Source organism: Nerophis ophidion, linkage group LG13, assembly GCF_033978795.1.
Source record: "Nerophis ophidion isolate RoL-2023_Sa linkage group LG13, RoL_Noph_v1.0, whole genome shotgun sequence".
Classification (NCBI taxonomy): Eukaryota; Metazoa; Chordata; class Actinopteri; order Syngnathiformes; family Syngnathidae; genus Nerophis; species Nerophis ophidion.
The window spans coordinates 48,802,967-48,821,376 of record NC_084623.1 but is presented as its reverse complement, the minus strand read 5'-3'; the positions used below and the strand labels follow the sequence as shown (position 1 = coordinate 48,821,376).

General features: G+C 41.8%; 1 protein-coding gene across 1 annotated transcript in view; it reads right to left on the bottom strand.

The window, feature by feature from the left end:
* LOC133564047 (WD repeat-containing protein 49-like) overlaps positions 1-10,627 on the bottom strand; it is a 115,520-nt gene extending 104,893 nt beyond the window's left edge. The window contains exon 1 of the mRNA XM_061918129.1: positions 9,761-10,627. The gene's annotated coding sequence lies outside the window, so the exon portion shown is untranslated. The remainder of the gene's footprint in view (positions 1-9,760) is intronic.
* Positions 10,628-18,410: the final 7,783 nt, after the last annotated feature.

The following is an 18,410-nucleotide window of genomic DNA, read 5'->3' as shown; positions in this document are numbered from 1 at the left end:
TGTTGAACTGTAGATAAGCAACAGGTATTGTTATGATCCGCTGCCCGGATCATACCATATTCTAGTTTTGTTCCGTTTTTGTGTCATATTCTGTTTATGTTTGACTTCCTTAGTTGCTGTTTGTTCTGTCACCATGGTTTCATATTAGTTCCACCTGTTACTCGCTGTTGACGCACACCTCTTTCTCTTGATTACTGCCTTATTTAAAGGCCTACTGAAATGAGATTTTCTTATTTAAACGGGGATAGCAGGTCCATTCTATGTGTAATACTTGATAATTTCGCGATATTGCCATATTTTTGCTGAAAGCTTTTAGTAGAGAACATCGACGATAAAGTTCGCAACTTTTGGTCGCTAATAAAAAAGCCCTGCCTGTACCGGAAGTAGCAGACGATATGCGCGTGACGTCACGGGTTGTAGGGCTCCTCACATCCTCACATTGTTTATAATCATAGCCACCAGCAGCAAGTGCAATTTGGGCCGAGAAAGCGACGAGTTCCCCATTAATTTGAGCAAGGATGAAAGTTTCGTGGATGAGGAAAGTTAGAGTGAATCGTGGGAAAAAAACAAACAAGGCGATGGCTCCAGGCGACGGCAGTGTGAGCGATTCAGATGTTATTACACACATTTACTAGGATAATTCTGGAAAATCCCTTATCTGCTTATTGTGTTAATAGTGTTTTGGTGAGATTATAAAGTCATACCTGAAAGTCGGAGGGCTGCGGTGAACGCCCGTGTCTCTCAGAGAAACCAATGGAGGAGCCAAGATCACAGCTGCCTTTTTGACAACTACAGGAGGAGGTCGCATAATCCATTCAAGTCTCCAATAAGAGCCGACTTAATATCACAATTTTCCCATCCAAAAACTTGCTGGTTGACGTAGAGAAACATGTCCGCTTGACCGCTCTGTGTTAAAGCTTCACAACAAACAAAGAAACACCGGCTGTGTTTCGGTGCTAAAAGCAGCTGCAATCCATCGCTTTCCACCAACAGCATTCTTCTTTGACGTCTCCATTATTAATTGAACAAATTGCAAAAGATTCAGAAACACAGCTGTCCAAATTACTGTGTAATTATGAGACGACTTTTAGCCATAAGTGGTGCTGGGCTAAAATGTCACCTACCACAAATAACGTCACAAACACGCGTCATCATTCAACGACGTTTTCAACAGGAAACTCCACGGGAAATTAAAAATTGCAATTTAGTAAACTAAACCGGCCGTATTGGCATGTGTTGCAATGTTAAGATTTCATCATTAATATATAAACTATCAGACTGCGTGGTCGGTAGTATTGGGTTTCAGTAGGCCTTTAAGCCTGCCCTTTTTTGTTCAGTCTTACTCGCATCCTACTGTAACCCTTGCTGGGCATGGTGATGCCGGATTCGTTCTTCCGTGGATGCAGTCGGGCACTGGACACAGCGTGAAGGTAACAAATAATGATTTATTAATAAATAAAACAGACAATGAACAGAAAAAACTGGCACAAGGGCACAAAAGGCAAAACAAAAACTACTAGCATGAGAGCTAGAGGACATCAAATGCATAGCGCGAAAGCTAGCGAGTAGAAACATAGAATTGCAGTCGTCACTTGTTGCGTGTAAGCAAATTAGGATGCGAGAAAGACTGAACAAAAAAAGGGCAGTAATCAAGAGTAGTGGGTTTCAGTAGGCCTTTAGGCCTGCCCTTTTTTGTTCAGTCTTCCTCGCATCCTACTGTAACCCTTGCTGGGCATGGTGATGCCGGATTCGTTCTTCCGTGGATGCAGTCGGGCACTGGACACAGCGTGAAGGTAAGAAATGATGATTTATTAATAAATAAAACAGACAATGAACAGAAAAAACTGGCACAAGGGCACAAAAGGCAAAACAAAAACTACTAGCATGAGAGCTAGAGGAAATCAAATGCATAGCGCGAAAGCTAGCGAGTAGAAACATAGAATTGCAGTCGTCACTTGTTGCGTGTAAGCAAATTAGGATGCGAGAAAGACTGAACGAAAAAAAGGGCAGTAATCAAGAGTAGTGGGTTTCAGTAGGCCTTTAAGCCTGCCCTTTTTTGTTCAGTCTTCCTCGCATCCTACTGTAACCCTTGCTGGGCATGGTGATGCCGGATTCGTTTTTCCGTGGATGCAGTCGGGCACTGGACACAGCGTGAAGGTAAGAAATAATAATTTATTAATAAATAAAACAGACAATGAACAGAAAAAAATGGCACAAGGGCACAAAAGGCAAAACAAAAACTACTAGCATGAGAGCTAGAGGACATCAAATGCATAGCGCGAAAGCTAGCGAGTGGAAACATAGAATTGCAGTCGTCACTTGTTGCGTGTAAGCAAATTAGGATGTGAGAAAGACTGAACAAAAAAAAGGGCAGTAATCAAGAGAAACAGGTGTGCGTCAACCGCGAGTAACAGGTGGAACTAATATGAACCCATGGTGACAGAACAAACAGGAACTAAGGAAGTCAAACATAAACAGAATTTGACACAAAACTAGAATATGGTATGATCCGGGGAGGTATCACAGAACATAGAAAAGGTGTGCTACTACCGTATGTGCGGTAATGATTTAAAAGCATATTACACGTGATGAAAATGCTCCTTTATCTAATAAGCCCTTCAAAGGGTGGTAAAACAGGTTGACAGAAACATTTTTACGAGGCGGATTCAGCGCAAGTGGCGTCAAATTGAGCCGAGATTTAGATGACAGGACTTGTAATGCAAGCTAAGGCGGCTGCCGAAGCAGGCATAAACCACGACGAGCTTTTGTACTGTTCTGTTTACGCTGACAACAATGTGCATATGCTGTCTAATGGCAATAAAACCATACTACACTGTCTTTATAAAGCCTTTTAAAAACAATCATGTTTGAAAAACAAAACTATTTTGCTGTTTCGTGGATTTAAAGCAAGGGTGTCAAACTCACGTTAATTTACGGGACAAATGGAAGAAAATCTATTCCCCAAGTGGACCAGACTGGTAAAATCATGGCATGATAACTTTGAAATAAAGACACCTTCAGATTGTTTTGTTTCAAAGAAAGGTCAGGCACATTCTGAAAATGTACAAATTAGGGTTGTCCTGATAGTAGTGTGTCCCACGATTCGATTCAATATCGATTATTGGGGTCGCGATTCGATTATATATCGATTTTTTCGGTTCAACGCGATCCTCGGTACAAAAATGATATTTTTCCGATTCAAAACAATTCTGTATTCATTCAATACATAGGATTTCAGCAGGATCTACCCCAGTCTGCTGACATGCTAGCAGAGTAGTAGATTTTTTTTAATCAATCATCAATCAATGTTTACTTATATAGCCCTAAATCACTAGTGTCTCAAAGGGCTGCACAAACCACTAGGACATCCTCGGTAGGCCCACATAAGGGCAAGGAAAACTCACACCCAGTGGGACGTCGGTGACAATGATGACTATGAGAACCTTGGAGAGGAGGAAAGCAATGGATGTCGAGCGGATCTAACATGATACTGTGAAAGTTCAATCCATAATGGATCCAACACAGTCGCGAGAGTCCAGTCCAAAGCGGATCCAACACAGCAGCGAGAGTCCTGTTCACAGCGGAGCCAGCAGGAAACCATCCCAAGCGGAGGCGGATCAGCAGCGCAGAGATGTCCCCAGCCGATACACAGGCAAGCAGTACATGGCCACCGGATCGGACCGGACCCCTTCCACAAGGGAGAGTGGGACATAGAAGAAAAAGAAAAGAAACGGCAGATCAACTGGTCTAAAAAGGGAGTCTATTTAAAGGCTAGAGTATACAAATGAGTTTTAAGGTGAGACTTAAAAGCTTTTATATTTGTAAAGGACAATGTTTTATCAACTGATTGCAATAATGTACATTTGTTTTAACTATTAAACTAACCAAAAAAATGCAATATTTTATCTTTGTGAAAACATTGGACACAGTGTGTTGTCAAGCTTATGAGATGCGATGCAAGTGTAAGCCACTGTGACACTATTGTTCTTTTTAAAACATTTTATAAATGTCTAATGATAATGTTAATGAGGGATTTTTAATCACTGCTATGCTGAAATTATAACTAATATTGATACTGTTGTTGATAATATTCATTTTTGTTTCACTACTTTTGGTTTGTTCTGTGTCGTGTTTGTGTCTCCTCTCAATTGCTCTGTTTATTGCAGTTCTGAGTGTTGCTGGGTCAGATTTGGTTTTGGAATTGGATTGTATCATTATGGTATTGCTGTGTATTGGTTTGTTGGATTGATTAAAAAAAAAAAAAAATTGAAAAATCGATTTTTTTTTAAAAATGAGAATCGATTCTGAATCGCACAACGTGAGAATCGCGATTCGTATTCGAATCGATTTTTTCCCACACCCCTACCTGATAGTGATATTTTGGGACCGGTACCAGTACCAAAATGTATTTTGATACTTTTCTTAAAAAAAAAAAGGGGGGGACGACAAAAAAATGGCACTATTGGCTTTATTTTAACAAAAAATCTTACGGTACATTAATCATATGTTTCTTATTGCTATCGAAGAACAATTTTGGCCTTAAATAAAATAGTGAACATCAAGACAACTTGTCTTTTAGTAGTGAGTCTGCAAACCAAGGTTCAGGTTAGAATGTCCGCCCTGAGATCGGTAGGTCGTGAGTTCAAAACCCGGCCGAGTCATACCAAAGACTATAAAAATGGGACCCAATACCTCCCTGCTTGGCACTCAGCATCAAGGGTTAGAATTGGGGGTTAAATCACCAATTTACCGGGGATGTGTCAAATTTCACAGAAAAATTTGTGTGTGTGACAATCATCGGTACTTTAACTTTAACTTTAACCGAATTTGTACATATTTGTTGTCAAATGAGTGCTGTTTCTCCCTGAGGTGCAAGTAGACAGCTGGATCTCGGCCTGAAGAGTTTGCCCGTCCGTCTATGCTCTGCCCTGTTTCGGCTTAGTGGTCGTTTTGTGTCTCAACGGGCTGCGCAAGCCACAACGACATCCTCGGCTCAGATCCCAGATCAGGGCAAGAAAAAACTCAACCCAATGGGAACGACAACCTTCCCCAACTCCACCGGGTGACCGGTGCAATGTATGCCGAGTGGATTGTTACAGTTCAAGCACCAGCCTCAGTTCAGTCTTCAGTGCGCTCCTCTGAGCACACTTCTGGTCATGCCCAAAGGCATTCCTCCCCTGCGCTCACTCTACAATCCACGCACCTGACACTGATGAGGACGCCGCACACTATTTAGACCAGCGCGTCCTGAGTTCCAGTGCCAGAACGTGGCTACTTGTATCGTACAGTAAGCCCACACGTCTCTAGCTCTCCTTCCATGTTCTTTCCTGGCTCTCTGTGTTTCCCCTCCACTGTACATTGTCGTTCGTCCTGTTTCGTCTCCCTGCAGCTTCCCTCTGTTCCCTGGATTCGATCTGTGCATCACGTCTCTGTCACGATCTGTGGTCTGGATTCTGTTTTTGGTATTTTTCTGTTAGTTTTTGACTCTTTTAGTTCCTGTTTGCGCCCCCTTGTTTTGTTTGCCGACTTATGATTTTCACCTGCCTCTGGTGTTCGAACCGCGCACCTGTTTCTAATCAAGACCCTTACTTAAGCCTGTCTTTGCCAGTCAGTCGCCCTGGCGTCATTACTAGTAGTTTCATGCAATACCATAATCCGTGCTGTTTGTTCGCTTCATGCCGTGTCCAAGTAAGTTTTGTTATTTCATGCCACAGTTTCATGAGGTTCATGTTTATAATTTCACGGCCTAAGTTTTTTTTTGCCTTAGCTTCCACGTGCAATAGGCACACTTGCCTTTGGGTTGTTTTTCCCTTTTTGTAGTAAGATTAATACATATGTTCCTACCTGCAAGCCTTGTCCGGAATGGTCCGTTTGCATCCCGGGAGAAAAAAAAACCTCGCAGTAAGTTGCAACCACCCCGTCATGACAGTCTCCCCGGACTCCCCCTGGACTTTTTGCGGCCTTACCGGATCTCGACCTCTCGCCTGCCCACGGACCTTGACGCCTCTCTCCTGCCCTCGACCTCTTGCATGCCCACGGACTTCCAAGCCCCCCTTGCCCCCTCTGGACTTCTGCATTAATTCTGCATTTAATTACATCACATAGTCGCACAGCCCACATTTTGGTTAGTTTCTAATAAACATGCCTAAGGCTAAGCGACGCCCCTGTCTCGGTGCCGTCTCATTCTCCACTGTACCATTACATGGGCACGGTTAATAATGATCGCTGCTATCTAATAAATGATGGGTTGTAATTGTATAGCGCGTTTCTACCTTCGAGGTACTCAAAGCGCTTTGACACTATTTCTACATTCACCCATTCACACACACATTCACACACTGATGGAGGGAGCTGCCATGCAAGGCCCTAACCACGACCCATCAGGAGCAAAGTTGAAGTGTCTTGTTCAAGGACACAACGGATGTGACTAAGTTGGTAGAAGGTGGGGATTGAACCAGGAAACCTCAGGTTGCTAGCACGGCCACTCTCCCAACCGTGCTACGCCATCCCCAATAATAATAATAATAATAATAATAATAAAGATGAGGTGAATTGAAGTGAATTATGTTTATATAGCGCTCTTCCCTAGCGACTCAAAGCACTTTACATAGTGAAACCCAATATCTAAGCTACATTTAAACTAGTGTGGGTGGCACTGGGAGCAGGTGGGTAAAGTGTCAGGCCCAAGGACACAACGGCAGTGACTAGAATGGCGGAAGCGGGAATCGAACCTGCAACCTTCAAGTTGCTGGCACGGCCACTCTACCAACCGAGCTATGCCGCCCCAGGTAGAACACTTCAACTGGGTAATTTAAAAGTAGATCATCTGCTGAAAAAGTTTGGGCACCCCTGCTTTAAAACATTCATCAGCATCGCGCAGGGGTCGGCAACCCAACATTTTGAAAGAGCCATAGTAGACCAAAAATTAAAAAAAAAAATCTGTCTGGAGCCGCAAATAATTAAAAGCCTTATATAAGCCTTAAAACGAAAGCAACACATGATGTGTCTATATTAGCCATATTAGCCTACTATCAAAAGCTAACGCAAATCTTCGTTGACAGAAATGTTGTATTTTAATTTGTATTCTACACATTTTTGCAACATTGGAAATCATTAGTAAAACGGAGGCTTCTCACAAGATGAGATAACTTGTGGAAATTACTGGCCAAAGGTATAGATGTGTGTGTCCAAGTTAAAGGAAACAGCAGGCTATCTTCTTCTAATGGATTTATTCCAATCTTTGCAAGTTGTGTAACGTTTGCTGTGGTCTGGAACAACATGGCACACGAACTATGAGAAAGGCAGCCATTATTAAATTCAAGAGACATGCAAATATGAATTAAATACACATAGGACCTAAATGAAATAAAATGTGGTCAAATATACCTACAAACGAGGCATAATGATGCAATATGTACATGTGAATTATATTTTTATACACCTTGTGATGCTTTGCTGGCATCGTGTTGTGGTTTTTGTTCTCTCGTGGATGCAGTTTGAGATGGACACAGCGTGAAAGTAAGAATGATGATTTATTTCTACTATAAAATAGACTAAGAACCAAAAGCCTTGCACAAAGGCACTAAAGACAAAACCAACAAAGCGCTAGCATGTGAGCTAGGGACAAGCAACAGAATAGCGTGGAAGCTAAAGTACACAAAAGTCTTTACCACAATGCAGGATAGCGACGTCACCTGTTGCATGAAAAGCAAATGAGAATCCGAGACCGAATGAAAAACAAGGGCAGGCTTAAATAGAAGGGATAATCAAAAAGCAGGTGCGTGTGAAAAACAAAAGGCAGGTGACACAAATGGGTTACTATGACAACGGAAACAAAACAGAAAGTGCCACCAGGAACTAAGGAGTCAAATACTACAAGGATGTGATACGTAACAGAACAAAAACAGAATATGCCATGATCCGGGTAGCGGATCATGAGACAACCAGCCTAAATAGCATGTTAGCATCGATTGGCTTCCAGTCATGGATCGACCAAATATGCCTGATAAGCACTCCAGCAAATCAATCAAGTCAACAAAGCTCACCTCTGTGCCTTCACGCACAGCATACGTTTGGTGGACAAATTCAGACAAAGACGGAAAGGCATAAAACACATCTTTCTGTGGCAGCGTCGGAGAAAGTTGTACATGCAAACAAACTGTGATGAGTAGGTAGGGTTTTTGGGTTGGTGCACTAATTGTAAGTGTGTATTATGTTTTTTATGTTGATTTAATTTAAAAAAAAAACTTACGACTTCAAGGATCGCTGAAATTAGTAGGACAAAACGGGGCTTGCCAAATACTTTCATCAATGAAGCATGTATAACAAACAGTGGGATTTCTAACAATTTTTTCTCCTACAGAAAATATATCAAAACAACAAAATATTTTTTTTTCCTTAAAGGGGAACATTATCACAATTTCAAAAGGGTTAAAAACAATAAAAATCAGTTCCCAGTGGCTTGTTTTATTTTTCAAAGTTTTTTTCAAAATTTTACACCTCCCGGAATATCCCTAAAAAAAGCTTTAAAGTTCTTGATTTTCGCTATTTGTGATGCGACTGTCCATTTCGCTGTGACGTCATACAGGGCTGCCAATACAAACAACATGGCGGTTACCACAGCAAGATATAGCGACATTAGCTCGGATTCAGACTCGGATTTCAGCGAGTTAAGCGATTCAACAGATTACGCATGTATTGAAACAGATGATCGGAGTATGGAGGCAGATAGCGAAAACAAAATTGAAGAAGAAACTGAAGCTATTGAGCAAATAGCAATTGACGCTATTCGGCCATATCATGGGTGTACCTAATGAAGTGGCCCATAGCATGGCTGTCTTATTAGCATCACCGGTAAAATGTGCGGACCAAACGATCAGGACTTTCGCATCTTGTGACACTGGAGCAACTTAAATCAGTCGATTGGTAAGTGTTTGTTTCGCATTAAATGTGGGTATCTAGTTTCAAATGTACATACAGCTAGCGTAAATAGCATGTTAGCATCGATTAGCGTAGCATGTTAGCATCGATTAGCTGCCAGTCATGCCGTGACCAAATATGTCTGATTAGCACATAAGTCAACAACATCAACAAAACTCACCTTTGTGATTTCGTTGACTTAATAGTTGAAAATGCATCTGCAGGTTATCCATACATCTCTGTGCCATGTCTGTCTTAGCATCGCCGGTCAAATGTGAAGACACTCTGGCACATTGAATGGCGGTCTGGCGGCAGATTTCTTGCCAGTGGTGCAACTTGAATCACTCCCTGTTAGTGTTGTTACACCGTCCGACAACACACCGACGAGGCATGATGTCTCCAAGGTTCCAAAAAATAGTCGAAAAAACGGAAAATAACAGAGCCGAGACCCGGTGTTTGTAATGTGTTGAAAATGAAAATGGCGAGTGTGTTACCTCGGTGACATCACGTTCTGACGTCATCGCTACAAGACCGATAAACAGAAAGGCGTTTAATTTGCCAAAATTCACCCATTTAGAGTTTGGTTAAAAAAATACATGGTCTTTTTTCTGCAACATCAAGGTATACATTGACGCTTGCATAGGTCTGGTGATAATGTTCCCCTTTAACCTTTTTCCATTTTCTCACACATCTCTGAAAGAGGTCCAGGGAGCCACTGGGATGGCGCTAAAGCGGCTCTAGAGCCACGGGTTGCTGACCCCCGGCATAACACGTTAGACGTTAAACATAACACCGGAAATAAATGACTTCAGTCAGACTGGCCACTGAAATGAAGACTTACCAAGAAATCCGACGTCTCCACGTAGTCGCACAAGTTTGGAAGGCCAGCGAGTCGTCTCTGATGTTGGTCGGGAAGACACGGTGCTTTCTCAAATGCATGAGAGCTCCTCAACGGTGGCCTTCATGGCGTCTTCCATCCTGCATGTAGACTGGCAGCTTTGAACACAAGAAACAACAAGCTAGTATGCTGCACACAAACACACACATCCACAGAGGGTTAACAAACTGCCCTGAAGGGCCAGACATTGCCACACACACACACACACACACAATTCTGTTCTTTTATTAGTCCTACTTGCCAAAGACCCATACACGTTTCCTGGCAACCAAGAAGTCAAAAAGAATTGTGTTTGCGAGGCCCGGCCCTATAGTCTGGTTTCAAGACAATGTGTGTCACGTCAATTTTCGGATTAGGGCGCTGGATAGCAACCCACCGACACACGAAATGACACAACAACACAAATAAAACTTGTCTTACTGTCAGAACATTTGACGGAAGATAGTAGGGACCTGAAGTGGAGCAAACCTGAAACGCACAAACTCACAAAGGGTTTTATTGGTGTCATTCAAACCATAGGTGCCAAGTTACGTTTCTGCCAGTGGGTGCTCGGTGTGTATTAGTGTTGTCCCGATACCAATATGTTGGTACCGGTATCGGCACCAAAAGTATTTCGGTACTTTTCTAAATAAAGGGCACCACAAAAAATGTCATTATTGGTGTGAAGACTAGGACTATGGTGTGGATTGTTTTCCCGAGATGCGAAGGTAATGACATCTTTTAATTTTAACACTCAATAGTACTACAAAAACAAAGGGTATAAACAAAAACTCGCACAAAGGCAGAACTATGGACATAAAACAAAACTTGCAAACTATGGCATGAATAAAGAAAACATACCTGGAATGACAAAAGAGCAGCATGGATCATCGGCATGAATAACAAGGGTGTATAGCGATTGATGCCTGCAGTTGCCAGGCTGACTGCCTGGCAACTGCAGGCTTAAATAGTTATGTGGTGAATGACAACAGGTGCACGAGTCCAATTGAATCAGGTGCGTGACATGAGGACAGGTGAAAACGAATGGGTTGTCATGGAAACAAAGCAGGGAGTGAAAAAAACAGGAACTGACAAAATCCAAAAACCAAAACAGAACATAGCCAAACTAAGCATGATCACCAGGACATGACAATTGGCTTTATTTTAACAAAAAAAATCTTACAAATGTTTCTTATTGCAATTTTGTCCTTAAATAAAAGAGTGAACATACAAGAAAAGTTGTCTTATTAGTAAGTAGACAAACAAAGGCTCCTAATTTCAGTCAGTCTACTCCAGGGCAGCTGTAGCTACTGATGTAGCTTACCACCACCAGGTGTGAATGATTGTTGAGTCCCACTTCTCTGTGAGCGCTTTGAGTGTTAAAAGCGCGATATAAATCTAAGTTATTATTATTATTATTAATTTCGCTGCTCACATATGCAGTAACATATTGTGTCATTTTCCATTCTATTATTTTGTCAAAATTATTAAGGACAAGTGGTAGAAAATGAATTACTAATCTACTCGTTCATTTACTGTTCATATCTGGTTACTTTCTATTTTAACATGTTTTATCTAAACTTCTGTTCAAATGTAATAATCACTTATTCTTCTGTTGTTTGGATGCTTTACACTAGTTTTGGATGATACCACAAATTTGGGTATCAAACCGATACCAAGTCGTTACATTGGTCATATTCAAATTCCTCATGTGTCCAGGGATGTATTTCCTGAGTTTATAAACATAATATACATTTTCAAAAAAACAAAAGAAGATTTTGTGATGTTAAAAAAAATGTATGTAATCATAGTAATATCAACTTGTACTTAGTATCATTACAGTGGATATTAGGTGAAGATCCACCAATGGCGTTTGTTTATATTGAAGAGTTGGTGCTGCAGGGAAATCTGGGAATTTGTTCTGTAGTGTTTATGTTGTGTTGCGGTGCAAATATTCTTCCAAAATGTGTTTGTCGTTGTTGTTTTATGTGGTTTCACTAATTTGCACATGTTTATGACAGTGTTGGCATTGTTCATACTTAGTTAAATTAAAGTTAAAGTAACAATGATTGTCACACACACACTAGGTGTGGCGAAATGTGTCTTATGCATTTGACCCATCCCCTTGTTCACCCCCTGGGAGGTGAGGGGAGCAGTGAGCAGCAGTGGTGCCACACCCGGGAATCATTTGTGGTGATTCAAACCCCAATTCCAACCCTTGATTCTGAGTGCCAAGCAGGGAGGTAATGGGTACCATTTTTATAGTCTTTGGTATGACTCGGCCAGGGTTTGAACTCCCAACCTACCGATCTCAGGGCGGACACTATAAACCAGGGGTCACCAACCCAGTGCCCGTGGGCACCAGGTCGCCCGTAAGGACCAGGTGAGCCACCAAATGGCCTGTTCTAAAAATAGCTCAAATAGCAGCACTTACCAGTGAGCTGCCTCTATTTTTTTAATTGTATTTATTTACTAGCAAGCTGGTCTCACTTTGCTCGACATTTGTAATTCTAAGAGAGACAAAACACAAATAGAATTTGAAAATCCAAGAAAATATTTTAAAAACTTGGTCTTCACTTGTTTAAATAAATCCTTTTTTTTTTTTACTTTGCCTCTTATAACTTTCAGAAAGACAATTTTAGAGAAAAAAATACAACCTTAAAAATTATTTTAGGATTTTTAAACACATATACCTTTTTACCTTTTAAATTCCTTCCTCTACTTTCTTGACAATTTAAATCAATGTTAAAATAAATTAATTTTTTTATTGTAAAGAATAATAAATACATTTTAATTTAATTCTTCATGTTAGCTTCTGTTTTTTCGATGAAGATAGATGTGAAATATTTCTTCAAACTTATGATTAAAATTCAAAAAAAATATTCTGGCAAATCTAGAAAATCTATAGAATCAAATTTAAATCTTATTTCAAAGTCTTTTGAATTTCTTTAAAAAAAATTGTTCTGGAAAATGTACATTGGATTTTAACCTATTTAAAACATGTCATTAAAAATATATATTTATTGTGAGAAATTATGAAGATGATCAGTATTTCCACAAAGATAAATATCGTTAATTATTAATAATAACATAGAGCTAAAGGTAAATTGAGCAAATTGGCTATTTCTGGCAATTTATTTAAGTGTGTATCAAACTGGTAGCCCTTCACATTAATCAGTACCCAAGAAGTAGCTCTTGGTTTCAAAAAGGTTGGTGACCCCTGCTCTAACCACTAGGCCAATTAGTGTGGTTTCACTATATGGCACATGTTTATGACAGTGTTGGCATTGTTCATACGGCCACACTTAATGTGACATGTATGGCTGTTGAGTAAGTATGCCCTTCATTCGCTCGTGCGCAATGTGTTCAAAGTCAAGATGGAAGCGGCATTAGATCATTATGCACAATGAAATCTTCGTTAGACTTTGTTAATTATGAACTATACGTATTATGACTTATTTGATTTGTAAAATGGACTAAATGTGACGCTTAGCTGGCATTGTGGTGTGGTTTTGTTCTCTCGAACTATGCAGTCGGAGATGGACACAGCGTAAAGGTAAGAAATGATGATGTATTATCACTAACAAAACAAACTAAGAACAGACTAGAAACAGAAAACACTTGCACAAGTCACTAACAACAAAACAAACAAAAAGCGCTAGCATGTGAGCTAGGGACAAGCAACGGAATAGCATGGAAGCTAAAGAAAACATTCATTTTGTTACGATTTGGTGGGCGCATTGCGATGCGCGGAGGTGTCGGCCCCAAGATGCCAAAGACGGGAGCAAGCAGGAGTGGAGGTAGGAACCAGATTTAATAATAAAACACAACAAAACACTTGACAAAGGAAAAGAAAAGGCGTGCCACCGCACGGAAAGCTAAATGCTATTTGTAACAAGGGTAGAGTTCAAAAGTCCGTTAGCAGCGCGAGCCGAGCGCGCGGAAAGCTAAGCTAAAACTGAGCAATGAGGAATAACAATCGTAACTTGTTGCGTGAGCAAACGAAACGGCCAGGCTCAACTAAGGTAACAGGTGGGCTTAAATACAGAGAATGTAATAACAAACCGGTGTGTGGACGGATCGTGCAGGAGGAGCAAATTAAGTTGTCATGGTGATGAATGTAAACAAGGAAGTGCACTAGCAAAGGGATCGGCAGAGTCCAAAACATGATCAGAACATAGTAGGGGAATACAAAACGACTTAAGCAAACTACATGTGTGATCCGGAAACCGGATCACAACACATTTACCACAAGCGGGGATAGCAACGTCACCTGTTGCATGAAATACAAACGAGAATCCGAGAGCGAGAAACGAAAAAGGCAGGCTTAAACAAGGGGAGTCATTAAAAGGCAGGTGCGCGTCAAAAGCAAAAGGCAGGTGACACTAATGAGTAACTAGGCAACGGAACAAAACAGGAAGTGCCACCAGGAACTAAGGAAGTCAAATAACAGAACACGATACAAAGATGGAACAAAAACAGAATATGACACAAAACTTACCACTAAATTAACAACAAGATTGATTTTTCAAAAATGTATGTAAAGATTGAAAGTTGCCATCAAGCCCTCGTGGGTGCTCGGCATTGTCTGTGGGTGCTCGGGCCCCGAAGTACCCACGGGATCGGCGCCTATGATTCAAAGGCTTTGGAGAGGTCTCCTGTGGACTAGCAATTCTGTGCGGGGTTTGTAAAAGGAAAACTAATAGAAATTTCCAGTCCGAACGCCAATACAGATATGATCTCCTCTCTCCTTCCCTTCTGCCTCAGTGACCACAATCCGGTCCTATGTGCGACTTAATGGCCTGGAATAACTCGAATTAGACGATTACGGCGGTCGTCAACGGTGACAGGATCGCAAAATTAAGTCTCAGCCATTTCAATAATAAAGCTTTCAAAATTAACGCTATCACAATTGGATTACAGCGGTGCATGTAGGAGCCGGCGCGAGGCTCAAAATAGCCCCGCGCAAATCCACCGTGGAAAATCCACTATTGTACAGGGAGAAGAATGAAGTTGCCGCAGTGGGGAAACAGGAGGTCCGCGTCTCCGTGCTGGATGGAAGGGGAAGGGCAAGGACAGCGGAGAGGAAGTGAAGTACTTTCATTCGGCACAAAGATATATTCTGGAAAATCTTCCTTTGACTCTTTGAACCTCGAACCTCGAGAGTTAGAGGAAAAGTTGCGTTACCGGTACATCTGGGCCCTAGGCAGAATTTTATTTGGAAGTCCCCCCATTCATGGGAAATACATTTTTCAATGTATTTTTTGTACGGTATACCGGTACTACAAACCCTGTTTCCATATGAGTTGGGAAAATGTGTTAGATGTAAATATAAACGGAATACAATAAATTGCAAATCATTTTCAACCCATATTCAGTTTGAATATGTTACGAAGACAACATATTTGATGTTCAAACTGATGAAAATTTTTTTTTTGCAAATAATCATGGTGGCAATAAATACTGGTAAAGTTGAGGAATGCTCATCAACACTTATTTGGAATCGTAAAATACGATGTGGTGAGGAAGGAGCTGAGCCGGAAGGCAAAGTTCTCAATTTACCGGTCGATCTACGTTAACATCCTCACCTATGGTCATGAGCTTTGGGTCATGACCGAAAGGATAAGATCACGGGTACAAGCGGCCGAAATGAGTTTCCTCCGCCTGTGGCGGGGCTCTCCCTTAGAGATAGGGTGAGAAACTCTGCCATCCGGGAGGAACTCAAAGTAAAGCCGCTGCTCCTTCACATCGAGAGGAGCCAGATGAGGTGGTTCGGGCATCTGGTCAGGATGCCACCCGAACGCCTCCCGAGGGAGGTGTTTAGGGCACGTCCAACTGGTAGGAGGCCACGGGGGAGACCCAGGACACGTTGGGAAGGCTATGTCTCCCGGCTGGCCTGGGAACGCCTCGGGATCCCCCGGGAAGAGCTAGACGAAGTGGCTGGGGAGAGGGAAGTCTGGGCTTCCCTGCTTAGGCTGCTACCCCCGCGATCCGAACTTGGATAAGCTGAAGAAGATAGATGGATGGATGGAAATACTTCAGCGGAGACCCCGGACTGTTGAACGACTAAATCTCTACATAAAACAAGAATGGGAAAGAATTCCACTTTCCACTTCCCTGCTTAGGCTGCTACCCCCGCAACCCGACCTCGGATAATCGGAAGAAGATTGATGGATGGATGGAAATACGACAGCCGAGACCACGGACTGTTGAACGACTGAAGCTCTACATAAAACAAGAATGGTAAAGAATTCCACTTTCAAAGCTTCAACAATTAGTTTCCTCAGTTCCCAAACGTTTATTGAGTGTTGTTAAAAGAAAAGGTGATGTAAAACGTTGGTGAACATGCCCTTTCCCAACTACTTTGGCACGTGTCGCAGCCATGAAATTCTAAGTCCCACCAGATTAAGGTAAAAAGGTGTGTCTGGGGGCCGGTATATCTATTTTTAGGAACCCTAATACAAAACCTCACAATAATGATTGAAAGCTAAAAAAGTTATGACAGACCACCTCAAAAAACGGAATGGAATTTTACAGTTTTTTACTGAATGAGACACCCAAAATGTACATGAAAATAAAGAAAGGGGGATTTACATGATTAACTATGAACAATAAAACAGTGAATACTAACAACATAAGGACATCTTTTACTAGCTCCTCCATAGTTGTGTACCTTTTACAATCAAGCAAAACACAACAAAAATGTAACAAACAGAAAAATATAAATAAATAAATGGGTTGTACTTGTATAGCGCTTTTCTACCTTCAAGGTACTCAAAGCGCTTTGACACTACTTCCACATTTACCCATTCACACACATTCACCCACTAATGGAGGGAGCTGCCATGCAAGGCGCTAACCAGCACCCATCAGGAGCAAGGATGAAGTGTCTTGCTCAGGACACAACGGACGTGACGAGGTTGGTACTAGGTGGGGATTGAACCAGGGCCCCTCGGGTTGCGCACCGGCCACTCTTTCACTGCGCCACGCTGTCCCTTATGAATATGAATGCAAAGGGTAATAAACACTAACAATATGATATATTATCACTTTTTTGCAGAAATTTAGGCTTCACGGTGGCAGAGGGATTAGTGCGTCTGCCTCACAATACGAAGGTCCTGCAGTCCTGGGTTCAAATCCAGGCTCGGGATCTTTCTGTGTGGAGTTTGCATGTTCTCCCCGTGACTGCGTGGGTTCCCTCCGGGTACTCCGGCTTCCTCCCACTTCCAAAGACATGCACCTGGGGTTAGGTTGATTGGCAACACTAAATTGGCCCTAGTGTGTGAATGTGAGTGTGAATGTTGTCTGTCTATCTGTGTTGGCCCTGCGATGAGGTGGAGACTTGTCCAGGGTGTACCCCGCCTTCCGCCCGATTGTAGCTGAGATAGGCGCCAGCGCCCCCCGCGACCCAGAAAGGGAATAAGCGGTAGAAAATGGATGGATGGATGCAGAAATTTATTGTGAAAATGTGCTTCCGCATCTGTTCCTGACACATGTGTTTGGGGCTGGCTGCGCTGAAAACAAGCCCCGCCCACTCTCCTTTGTTCCTGGTCTGAGCTACTGTGACCTAGATTACCTTAATAACTCCTATAGCGCTCAAAAGTGCAGATTTTAACCACTTAATTACTTTCTATAGTTCAAGACTTGCGCTCACTGCACATCATAATGGCAAATACACTATTGAGGTCTACAAAAAATGATGTAGAACCAAGGCCGAATTGAAAATCTTAATGGGTTGCATGTGGCCCCCGGGCCGTAGATTGCCCAGGGCTGTTATATACGGTCATTACTAATGGTGGCCTTGAGACTTTTGGCCCGGTTGTGTAGATCTCAGTTGTCACCTGATTAGGGTCATCAGTCACAAGACCACCGGGCAGCAAATTAAAAAGAGACGTAAGTCAGCCAAGTACAGCAAATCTCAAGTTAGGGTCAAGTAGTTTGTTTACTGAACAAAAGTCAACCGAAGTGCTTCGATTAAATCCTGCTTGATCACGATTATATTTGTAAAGTGCATTGATCGGTAACTGATAATATCACGATGGTTTCAAACTGTCTAAAAATAGAGAGAAGTCAATTCCTTTCAAGAGAGAATTTCTCTCTCAGGCAATAAAACAAGAGCTTTGAGATTTAGCCATTAATTAGTGGGAAATGGCTCTGTGGTCGAAGGCAGTTACCATGGCACTATGAATTATAGATGACAGACAAGGCCCAGCAGTGTCCAGCACTTTCTTAAGTAGGTGTTTCAGGAATAATATCCAAGTCGACTTGGCTTCATAGGCAAGTCCATAACTGTCTGCCACAGTTTTGCATAAATCAATCAAGATACAAACCCCGTTTCCATATGAGTTGGGAAATTGTGTAAGATGTAAATATAAATGGAATACAATGATTTGCAAATCCTTGTCAACCCATATTCAATTGAATGCACTACAAAGACAAGATATTTGATGACACAATGTCGAATATTCCCAAAAACAATTTGAAAAGTGCACTCGTCAGCTCAAAGAACACTTTTCCACTTTGCATCAGTCCATCTTAGATGATCTCGGGCCAAGAGAAGCCGCAGACGTTTCTGGATGTTGTTGATAAATGGCTTTCGCTTTGCATAGTAGAG